Source organism: Thermobia domestica, chromosome 12 (genome assembly GCF_964235325.1).
Source record: "Thermobia domestica chromosome 12, izTheDome1.hap1.1, whole genome shotgun sequence".
NCBI classification, from domain to species: Eukaryota; Metazoa; Arthropoda; class Insecta; order Zygentoma; family Lepismatidae; genus Thermobia; species Thermobia domestica.
Genome location: NC_137465.1, coordinates 188083774 through 188095841, shown reverse-complemented (window position 1 = coordinate 188095841; position 12068 = coordinate 188083774). Strand labels below are relative to the sequence as shown.

General features: G+C 35.5%; 1 long non-coding RNA gene across 1 annotated transcript in view; it reads right to left on the bottom strand.

Moving 5' to 3' along the window:
• LOC145665835 (uncharacterized) overlaps nt 1-12068 on the bottom strand; it is a 134177-nt gene that overhangs the window by 42214 nt on the left and 79895 nt on the right. The gene's annotated exons all lie outside the window — the stretch shown is intronic.

Genomic DNA, 12068 nt, shown 5'->3' with positions numbered 1-12068 from the left:
CGAACGCACCGCCAGGGACTGATTCCAGAAATTCTGTTCGGGAAGAGTGAGTCTTTCAAATGAACCTTGTAGTGAACGATCATATGTGTTGGATGACGAGGGTCTGAAAGCAGCCATCGAGAAGGACATTGATCTAACGTGTGACGAACTTGCAGAAAGGTGCCATGTTTCCGCTGAAATAGTCAGAATGCATCTGTATGGGATAGAAAAGTCATACAAGTTAAGAGTCCCTATCACTGCGAAATTAAAATACCGCTAATTTTACAGTAATTATGTGATATCTTCAAATAGATAAAAGATAATCGAAAAGTGGATCAAGACCTCACAGGCGATGTTATTTTTAATGAAGTACTGTTGTCACGAGTCACCTAGTAGCTTTCCGTTTGCAGTTATTTAGAAACGCGAAAATAAATGCCGATTTTCTAAATGGCTGGAAATCGAAAGCAGATAAATGAGTCATGATAACGGCATCTCACGCAGAATAATATTGTCTAGGGAGGTCTTGTTCCACTTTTCGATTATCTTTTATCTATTTGAAGATATCACATAATTACTGTAAAATTAGCGGTGTTTTAATTTCGCAGTGATAAGGCCTCTTAAGCAAATGAGTATCCCACACATTGCCGCAGCCAACAAGAAACAACGAATGACAGTCAGTTTGTCCTCGGATACTCGTCATCTGAACACATCCATGTTTGATCACTTGGTCACTGGTGACGAAAAGTGAGTCCTCTATGACACTTCCAACCGTACAAGACATTGGTTGTCAACACGTGACCCTGTTTCTCCCACCTTAAGATTGCTCCTGCATCTACGACGAAAAATATGCTCTCTGTATGGTAGAATCGTCGGCAAGTAGTGCATTAAGAGCTCCTTCCATCTAGTTAGATCATCACTACTGACCTCTACCCTCAGCAGTTTCAAAGAGTGCACCGTGCATTGCGGCAGAAGAAGCCTGGATTGGTGAATCGCAAGGGTGTGTTGTTCCTGCTAAACAACATTAAGCCACATGTGGCTGAGAAAAAACGAGAGTCTTTTCAGCAACTTGACTGGGAGACACTGTGCCATTCACCATATTCACCGGACCTTGCAATGATGGAGACCTACAGAACGCACTCAGGGACTCCTTTGTATCCACGACCGCCAAGTTTTATCACTAGGGTATTGTGCAGCTGTATTGCACTAGAGTATTGTATCACTGGAATGCTAGCGGAAGATCTTGGATACTGATAGAGATCACTTCGAAACCTAAAGGTACGTACCGTCCACTGTGTTGCTCTTTATTTACCACTGCTCTAAAACGGCTAGAACGTTTTTTGGTTACCTGGTAATTATCTGGTTTAGCATAATGGTTTAGTTCTTTATGTTGCATGGGGTGATAGGTATCATATGCAAGTTATTTTGATTTCTTTTCAGTTAAAAAAAAAAAAGTTAATAATTATTTATTATGAATTTGAATTTTCTAACGCACATATATACGTATTACCTACGTAGAATTTATTATCAAACGTTTTGAAACCTAACTTAATTAATGGCTTTTAAGACACAAATGTAAGAGTTCTTTTAATAGTGGAAGGGGACATCAAAATGTGCTATTACAAGGAAGGAAGGGAATATTTCCTGAGACTGGCCCTAGTAGTGAAATTCTAGGTTGTACGCAGGAGAACCAATAAGTATGTTGCTGTTATCACTGCACTTTGAAGGAGAAAATGTCGGTAGCAACATCTAGTTGTATTTAATGGAAGCTTCATTCGATTTTAGAACTCATTATTGGAAAATTACAACTTTTGTTCACGATAATACAACTTTTTACCTTAACCTTACCAGCACAGTAACATGAACCTACATATACTCCTAACAAGACGATAAAGGACACAAGGTTTCAATAATATTTTTATATTACTTTCCATCTTAACTAAACACCGTAACTTATATGATTTTTCTACACTCTATGATATAATAACGCAAGAAGAGTTATATTTTACTTTGAGGAGAAGATTCACGCCCGAATCTGGATCTGCTATATTATTACATTTAATGCTTGAAAAGCTACCACCATTCAAGTAGTTCGGTGGGAAAATATAACTCCTGAGATTGTACATCTACACAACAAAAAAATGTGGTGTTAGTACTACTAAATTTTAACAATTAACACAGGCCAACGATCCCAACCACATCACGTGTTATTTCAACTCCAAGGATCAGATGTTTTGTTATTGTGCTGCCAAAATGTCTTGAGCCGTGGCAAAAATGCGAACTAACGCTCACACCCTCACACACCCACGCGTTGAGCCAATAAGGGTTCAGCTGTTGCTAAGCGAGAGAAAGCGAGTGGAATTCCTTCAGCCGATAGCAGCGCTTGCAACGGAAGACTAGGGATCAAGTAAATGCAGCATAGCTATAACACAAGATCGGTGTTACCGGTTTGATATAGAAGCGATGTTGAGTGGTGTAACAAAACATCGCGGCGATGTTAAAGAATATATGAATAAACGGAAGAATGCGACAATAGGGGTGTACTGAAATTGCGCAAACTTTCACTCCCTTATCTATTGACACAGATAAAGCCTTAATGAGCAGGCAACAAAATTGGAGATTGCGCAAAAAGTGTTGTGCAACGTTGCCATCATTATCATAAACATTTCGACTAATAAAAACAGTCACAAAAATTCAAATCGTTTTAAGGGGAAAATTATAAAATAGTGGATGACAATTGCATTTTCAGTTATCGCTATTATATGTGTGCACGGGCGTCGTTAGAAAGGGGAACGGGGGAACATGTCGCAGTCAATAATTTTCTGTATCATGTCTAACTGTAAGATCGCCTGTAAGATTAAAACTGTAAGAAAATAAGAAAAACAAACTTATATAAAATAAACAATAAAAAATATATAAATATTTCTCGAAGTTCCCTTGAAATATCGTGGACAGGCCTTCGACCAATTAGATATAAGGATTTGTTTACATTTTCCAGTTTTGGCCAATCACAAATAAGAATTTGTTTACGTATTTCAGGTATGTCTACCACGTATCTTTGTAAGTGTCGTTTTACCTTAACCTTTTTATATATAAATGATCCTTATATTAGCATTTGCATCTTAGTTACTGTTCTTACGTGCTGTGAAAAAGATTTGTTATTTATTATCGTACAAATTGTTACGAGAATGAGTGGTCAGTGTGCTGGTTCCAAATATAATAAGACAATAATATAACAAGACAATGGCGTTTATATATATTTTATTTTGGTGCAAAAGTTAACACAATTTCCTGAATCCTGTTGTTGGCAACGTCGCGGTGGAAATTTGCGCAATTTCAGCACTTTCTGCTCCTCAATAACAAGTCATAGTTTACAGAGATTATCAGTGATCTAATCCTTAGAAAAATTTGCGCAATGTCGTTGCACCGGACAATAGGAACACCGCCACGGTGTTCTTTGAATACGGGTGTTAATGTACTATACCGACAAATTGAAAGAGGCGATTCCTTACATCAAAATAAGAGAAAAAGTTCATATGGACCTATGGCGAAAAATGCATAGTTTCAGAGCTAGAGCTGTCCAAAATCGTGAAAAGGCCAAATTTCAAGAGGCCCTAATTCGAATTCAAGAGACGGTAGATAGTGGTCCTTATCAGCAAAAGGAAGTTACGCAATCCAAAAACTCATAATTCATTAATGTTCAATATGTGTACAGAGTATTCCCTGCAGGGTGAAATTCCCAGACATGCCATCACCAGAATTTTAGGATATGTTCTGACTTTATGATCAGTCTAAAGTAAGCAAACGATAAGCCTTGATAGCAATGAACAGAGAATCCTTTCGCGCGATGTCGGAAATGTTAAGGATCGTCAGCAGCATGGTCTCTCGTACTCGGGAAAATGCATGGTGCGATGTTTTCTTTCACGTTTATAAGTGAAGAAAACGTGAAATATATCGTGACGAAATACATACCATCACACGTTATTCCGAACACAAAAAAACATGGAGCTGCCAGTTCCTAACACTTCCGATTCCCTTCCGAAGCATTGGATGTCCATTGTTGTCAAGGCTTACCTCCTTCCTACTTTGAACCTTTCTTGAAATCAGGGTATATCTGAAAACTCTATTCAGAGCGTATCTGAGAATTACACCCTGTAGGGAATACCCTCTACACCTATTGACAATTGATGAAATACGCACATTTGCATTGTTTATGCGTGGCTTCCTTTATGCTGATAAGAACCACCATCCACAATTTCTGGATTTCGAAATAGGGTCTGTTGAAATTTAGCTTTTTTGCTATTTTGGACAGCCCTAGCTCTGAAACTATGTACTTTTCGCCATAGGCCCATATGAACTTTTTCTCATAGTCTGATGTGAGGAATCACCTCTTACAGTTTGTCGGTATAGTTCATTAACACCCTATACGTGGTGTAATTGGAAAGTTTTAAGATAGGTAGCGCCACTGCTCAAGTGGAGTAGATATAATTTCCTGTTAACCTGGAAGCGGTGGCCTGGTGTCACCTTGATACATTATGCAAGAATGAATCACTTTGATATGTTTGTTTAGTACATCCTAGCAACCTGTCGAGTGCGTGTGTGTGTGTGTGTCGTGGCGGATTATTAGTTGCGCAAAATTGATGGAAAGCTGAAACAAAGCGTTTGTGTCAATTTTTTTGTTTTTAAACCGAGAAATCTGCTTCAGAGACTTATGAACTCTTAAAAACAGCTTTTGGAGATAAATGTCTGAGCCGGTCAAATGTGTTTATCTGGTTTAACAGAGTCAAATATTCAGTCGAAAATGACCCCCGGTCCTGCCAGCCTTGCACCTCAAAAAACAAAGAAAACATGTGAAAGTTCGCGATTTAATGCGCTCCAACAGTAGACTTACAATTAGGGAGATGGCTGACGACCTGAATTTAAGTTTCTACGCGGTTAGTAGTATAGACCGTACTTCTCCCCGTAATTCGTTGCCAACCCCCTAAAATTAAATTATCTGTTTTTATACTATTTTATTAAAATTTTACGAATTTTTTGCTATTTTTTGGTAAAATTTATGGTGATTTTATGATAATTTTATACAATTTTTGGTGATTTTTCCTACATTTTGCCATATTTATAGTGATTTTCAGTGTTGCCATCCAACAAAAATTATTGTAAAATATTTTTGATAATATAGTTTGATATCTAAGAGGGTAACACTTGATAGAAACACACAAATGGTTAAGAATACAAAGGTTACTTACCGTTCTTCCCAAGCCTCTAAGAAACTTGTTCCTTCCCTTTCTTATTCCTTCCTGAAGTGGTGAAGAATAGCTGAATGAGCTTGAGGGGATGCCAAGAGAGGTTTGTGGTAATCTTTAATAGAACTGGTTTTTGTATTCAAGAAACTAATTGGAAATGGTTGAAAGAAGGAGACACATATGGTGAAAGAATGTTGGGTCCTAAGGTCAGGTAACCAGTGGGGGAAAGGAGCAGGAAGAGGGGGAGGGAGTAGATTATATGCAGGATGTTGACTACGGCCCTCTGATTGGCTGATCCTTTTCCTTTATTTAGTGAGAGGTAGGGGGATACAATATGAGACGACAGAAAAACATGGGTTGGAGGGGTGATGAGAAGGTGTATAGAATTCTTTGACGGCATGTAAAGAAAGGGATTAGTGCCAGGTGGTATGAATGTTGATGGTCCAGAGGATTGGAGGTGGGGTGGGAGTCCTTTCATGAGGAAACGAACCATTTTTAAATTGGCTTGTTATTGTCAACCAGCTTGATAATGACCCTACTACCTGAGGTTAGGGAAGATCGACCCTTCTTTACCTGAGTTTGAATTCATTATAGATAGAATAAAATCTTTACCTGAGTTGAGTCTTCCTTTTTCCTTTAGCAGGAAGGCTTCAAACAAGATTTCTTTAACACATTTTTTAAAAATTAGATTAATGAATTAATTATTCATGAATATTAATTAATTGGTAATGAAAGGGTTAGAAAGAATGATTTTTTCGTCTTTAACGTTTATTTTAGAGGTATATTGTGATATGTGTAGTATAGAGTAGTACATATTATACATAAATGTATCAGATATTGTGGGAGGAAACAGACGTAACTCTAAGAAAAGTATTTTATGTATTTATATGGTGTTTTCACTAGCTGATAGGGAATTTTAGCATAGAGTATCATCTTTGGGGTGCTGTAAGGGTATATTCGTGTACGAAACTCAGTTGAATTACAAATTAGATATGTATATATGAATAGTTTAGTCAAGGGACGAATGTATACATATTGTTTTGATATGTGGACAGGAATATATGTACCATATTGCCTGCATATCATCTTCCGTTTGCATGTAAGTGTTTAAGCATGTCCTCAATGTAATGATGGGTTGCATAACTTTGGGGCTATGCTAGGATGGATGCAAACACCTGATGTGTTTGTATTATATTAATATTGGGTTGTATTGTAGACTTATATATTATAACTTTTTATGCATGTAGGGGTTTTAATCATGCGTTGAATGTAATGATGGGTTGCATAACCTCCAACTTTTCGTTCGTATTGTAGGCTTATATATTATGATTCTTTATGTATGTAAGTGTTTTAACTTTACCTTGAATGTAATGTTGGGATATATATTGTGATTTTTACGTGTGTAAGTGTTTGTTAAGCATGTCCTAGGTGTATTTTAAGTATAAAGGATATCACTGTAGTATATTCCATTTGCTTATGTGTATCTTTTAAGTCAAGGCTTCTAATAAAAATATTGATACGTTTACTTACTTATAAAGATGATTCATCTTGTAGAAGACATTATAACGTCAACATGGTTTCCAACTTAGGATGATTTATTGTAGGAACACAAAATAATATAAATACGTATAAATAACCTTATACGAAGCATACGTATTCTTCCTTTATCTTATATAGAATACACATACTTTGTAATATATCAATATTGGTTTGTATATAGTTATAGAATAAAACATAATAGCGTAAATTGTAACGATTTATTGTATTTATATAGTTTACAATATTCTATTTCCAATAATGACATATATATATTTCTATATTTGCAATATTCTTTAAATAAGATATTTACGATACTTACAATATTCTTTAATAACTTATGCCCATATTTACAATATATATATATATAGGTAGGAGTACCAACTGAAGGGTGTTGTGAAAACTTATGAACATATCTGAGGATATTAGGACTATGTTACGACACAATGTTACCTTTACACAGTTTACTATTTACATATTTACTTATATACTTATATATACACAATACCAATCATTTAACACACTTAATACTTTGATAACCATAAGGTAATGTCCTATAGTCAGTAATACTGTCATGATTTAATCGTCGTCTTTTATTTTCAACTTTTTGATGTGTTTTAGCTTCAGACTTGGACACGATGACAAAACCTGGCTTTCGTACAATTCTCCCTGGGTTGTTTAACTGTTTTTTGTCAACTTTATCCCGAACTAGTTGATAAAAATGATCAAAATTAATTTCTTGTCGTGTGCGATGATTTAAAGTTATTCCTCTAATTTTAAATACATAATCTACTTTCCCCGTTTCAACTTCTTTTAAACGATACGCATAATTTTTTGGCCCTAATCCTATAAATGCATTAATTTCCCATCCCTCGGGAACTTCATTAGTTAGTTCACCCAGGTAGGAACCTAAAGAAAGTGGAGGCTTTTCATCACGTCGCTGTACAAACATAATACTATCAGTGTCGCAGTACAATACACGATCAGGCTGTACAGCTGTTAACAACTCGTAAAGTTTTAGACGTGCCCACGAGGTGATGAATGCTGCAAGGACAACATTTGAAAATTTCCATGGTTTGTTTTTGTTTTCAATGTTTTTATACGTTACAATGAGATGTTGCTCTCCAATAGGTAATACAGTTTGTACCTCATATTGTGGCGCCCATAGATAACTCAAAAATTTTTCTGGAGTATCAACAATCACAGATTGCGATAAATCTGTTCGCTGTCCCCATTTTCCATATAGTGAGTTGAGGAATATTTTGGAAATATACCTCAGACCAGGGTTCGATTGAATGTTATTTTCCGTTAACTGAATGCATTCATGTTCATAATAGTCTGCAATATATTTTTCCTTGTCATTTTTAGTTTTACACCAGCTGGGAAACCCTGAAGACTCCTGTTTCATTTTTAGGAAGGAATTCACATAATCTTGAAACAGATTATTTTCCAATCCGGATAATTTGAATTCCCAAATTTCGATAATTTGCAGAATTTTATATCCGAGCTGTAAAGCTACATGAAGTTCAGGGGTACAGTACGTACTAGTGATGACACGTTCGGAATCGCAGTGCATGCAATTGTTAATACTTTGTTCCATACACGTACGGCATAACCCAAACAAAAGGCGTCCATTACACGTATATGGTAAAATTGGAAAATATAAGTCTTTTGGAGGCAAGATGGTGCATTTGACTAATCCATGAATACTTTCCACTTGTGGAAAGTCTGGCCCCTTGTATATTTTTGGTTTACCTATAGGCAATGGCTTACGTGCCATTACCCACGGGTATAACGATGTTACATCATAATATGCCACGAACTCTTCGCTGGTACATTCGTACAATGCATTGAAACATTCAGTACGTCCACCATGAAAACTATCCTTAGGTACCAGGTGATCGACAAGATCATGACACTGTGTTTGAATAAACTCTTGTAATTTTTTGTCGTTTCTCACCAGGTGGTCCCATTCGCATTCCCACATTTCAACGACATTAAGATTTAATTTTTTAAGAAATGCTATTTTCGTGGTAGTTTTTTCATACCGATCTTGTAGTGATGTACATTGGTTAGAGGTGGAATTCAAGGATACGTGTCGCAGTGTAGGATAACAGTTCAAGCACCCGTGATAGTAACATCCATGAAATTCGTAAACTGTATTTGTTTTACTTTCAAATCCATCGACCTTATACCTCCCAAATCGTTTTTCCAATCCATTTCCGGAATGACGGATTTTATTACCAGTAGTACGTTCTAAGTACCGTAACCAGTACATTGCCTTTAGGCTTTGACGATCACGATGGTCGAACCCATAGGGTGGAATAATTGGAATAATTTCTCTGGGTAAATATAAGGTACGATACGTCAGTATTGCCAAACTAGCAATAGTTGGCGCGACGATAAAACATTGGATACCATTTGTTTTGTCCTCAATTAAGTTTGAAAATTTAATGACAGCCTCTGCTAAAATTTTAACATCATTCCGACAATATTCAATCATTTCCTTTTGGAAATTATACTCCTCATTACTTGCAGCACGTTCTTTGTGCCATATGATAAGTTGGTTTCGATCTTCGGTGCTCCTTGAATCAGGATCAAAATACTTTAGCTCGGGAATTTTGCCTACATAATTTTGATTGTTTAATGTATTAAACAAGTATGGGAAATCTCCCTTTCGTAAATCTGCAGAAAGACCTAACGTCTTGGGTAATTTAGATAATTTAACTCCCATATACAAATACGTGTCACGGAAGTAAATCTTTTGTCCTAAACGCATTTCAACAATTTTTTGTCCTGACATTATTACTTCAGGTGTAAAATGATGGTTCATTATTAAAGTTTTAGCACAGAATTGCATATCATAATTACTGCCATTATGTGAAAGTACAATGATTTTTTTAAATATTGGTCGAGTTATTAATACATGATTAACAAATCCATCAATGTCGTAGAAATCAAACGAACGGAATCCGTTTTTATCACCGCATACAAAGCATGCATTATCAAGGTTTATGTCCATACACTTATAGCAGGCATGAATACAATTCACGAAATTTACGTGATGTTCTTGTTCTCCCTGTTCATTTTTAGGAAGCAACATTGTTTCTACATCAAAGATGATATACAAAAAGGTATCTACATGCTGCACCATAGACGTTTGAACAAAACAAATATGGTCATCGTTTACATATGTATAACATGTTTTACAATAACGTTCACCACATTTATGTTCAGACTTACGTGAACGCATGTCAACCATATCACCGCATTGGACACAGATTTTCTTTGTTTCACATAAACTCTTTCCGCAAACAAATACTGTTTTATGATTGGCAAAGCATTCATCCCTAGAAAACAATCTATAACAATCAGGGCACTCGAGTTTAATATTATTATTACAAACATCGTGATACTTTTCGCACATTATGCATTTGAAGTTACACTTATGATTTTCTGTGTGATGATAACCTTCCAAACAATACTGACAATAACTTTTCTTGTTTAATAGCGTTGTAATATTAGTAATTAATTCATAATGTCCTTCAGTATACAAAATAAAAATTTTCTTTGGTCCATGTATTCCAGGATAAATTACATTGTAGTTTCGAGTTAAACGATTCTTTTCGTAAACAACAATTTGATAATGAGGTACTAGCTTATTTTGAAACTTTTTTACATCATCAATAGTGCATCCATGCTGGATTTCAATGTCAACTTTAGCATTGACACAGAATTCCTTTGCCTGATTTAACAAACGTTCAGAATTGTTTTTCAATGTATGTAAGTAGTTATAACGATGATCAGCCCTACCCATTCCAAGAATAATACTTTTGGGAAGACAATACACATCCTTTTGTATAGGAATAGTACATTGCTGCATGTGTGTTACAAGATCAACATATTTTGCTGAACCCATAGTTCGTCCCCTACCTTTACGTGAATCAACAATATGAATTTTGAAATTTACTTTATCACCAAATAAATAATTTTCATTACTATTTAATACATTTTCAATACTACGAAATAGAATGTCGGAGCTTAAATCTGACTTTTGACGCCACGAAATGTAGATTGGTTTATTAATCGTCGAAGCAGAACTTTCTATTGTTATACCAACATACATATCATCGGCGACATCATTTAACACATTCTCCTTTACAAATTCAAATAACAACTGAATATATTTTTCAGGATCATCAATTCCATTTGTGTGCATACGTTCAATTGTAACTTCCTTTCCTGTAAGTCCAAAATAAGTATAATGTTTGGTTGTATTATTAACAATACGAAAATATTCAGCCGTTCCACCACTCCCATACATGTTAGGTTCTGATACAGAATTAGTGTTAGGACTTGGAAAGTTTATAGAATTTCCCATGAACACGCTAAAGTCATCAGTAGTTAAACCGTTAGTTTTTCCTTCAGACACAAGCTTTATAAATTTTTCACGGGTTAAATTCCTCATATTATCTTGATGAAAGAAGCCTACATGATATAAATCAATAATATCTTTCGCAGTCTTACAAGTCTTCAAAACAACATGAGGATTACAACTAAAATGCATAAATAATGCATGCAGTAACTTTACATATGATTCATTGCTTACCCTTACACCCGTACCATGACATTGCGTTAACACTTCCCACGTAAATAAAACTTCGTTAGGATTTTCGTATCCGCGCGATTCTTGTGTTGATAACATGGTGCAGATCACAGAGTGTCCTTCCATTGTATTACTCTTGCACAATGTATGTAATCGCAGTTTCAATTATTGTTTCTTAAAACAGTAAATACTTTTACACGAGGATGTAGTATAAATAAATTAATAGTGTTATTCACCGTGGACACAGAAGTTTTGATAGTTTTTTTCGTAGTTTTCAAATGACAAGGTTCCGTAGATAGACTTTGTGATATGATCCAGAATGTGTTTACCGAAGATACACTTTTTAAAATCCTTTCACACTTATCAGTAACTATAAATCACAATGTCCCGTATCTTTTTTCAGTTCACTAAGGATACACTTAATACTTTACTGTTTCAATGTAATACAACTTCACTTAATCCACAAGATTTACCGGCAATACACTTGAAAGCTTATCGGCAATTGCACCAATACTTGCCGTTAACTATAATAATAATATTTCCCGTAACTTTCAGTTCAGCTTAGATGCACTAGTACTTGCCACTAACTATATTTTATAGTTCACCGAAGATATACTTTTAGTTTATCGGTTAATCATTCACTACTTTCCGATAATTGTAATTTACAAATTGCCGTAATGAAATTGTTTCTAGGCTAATTACAGCAC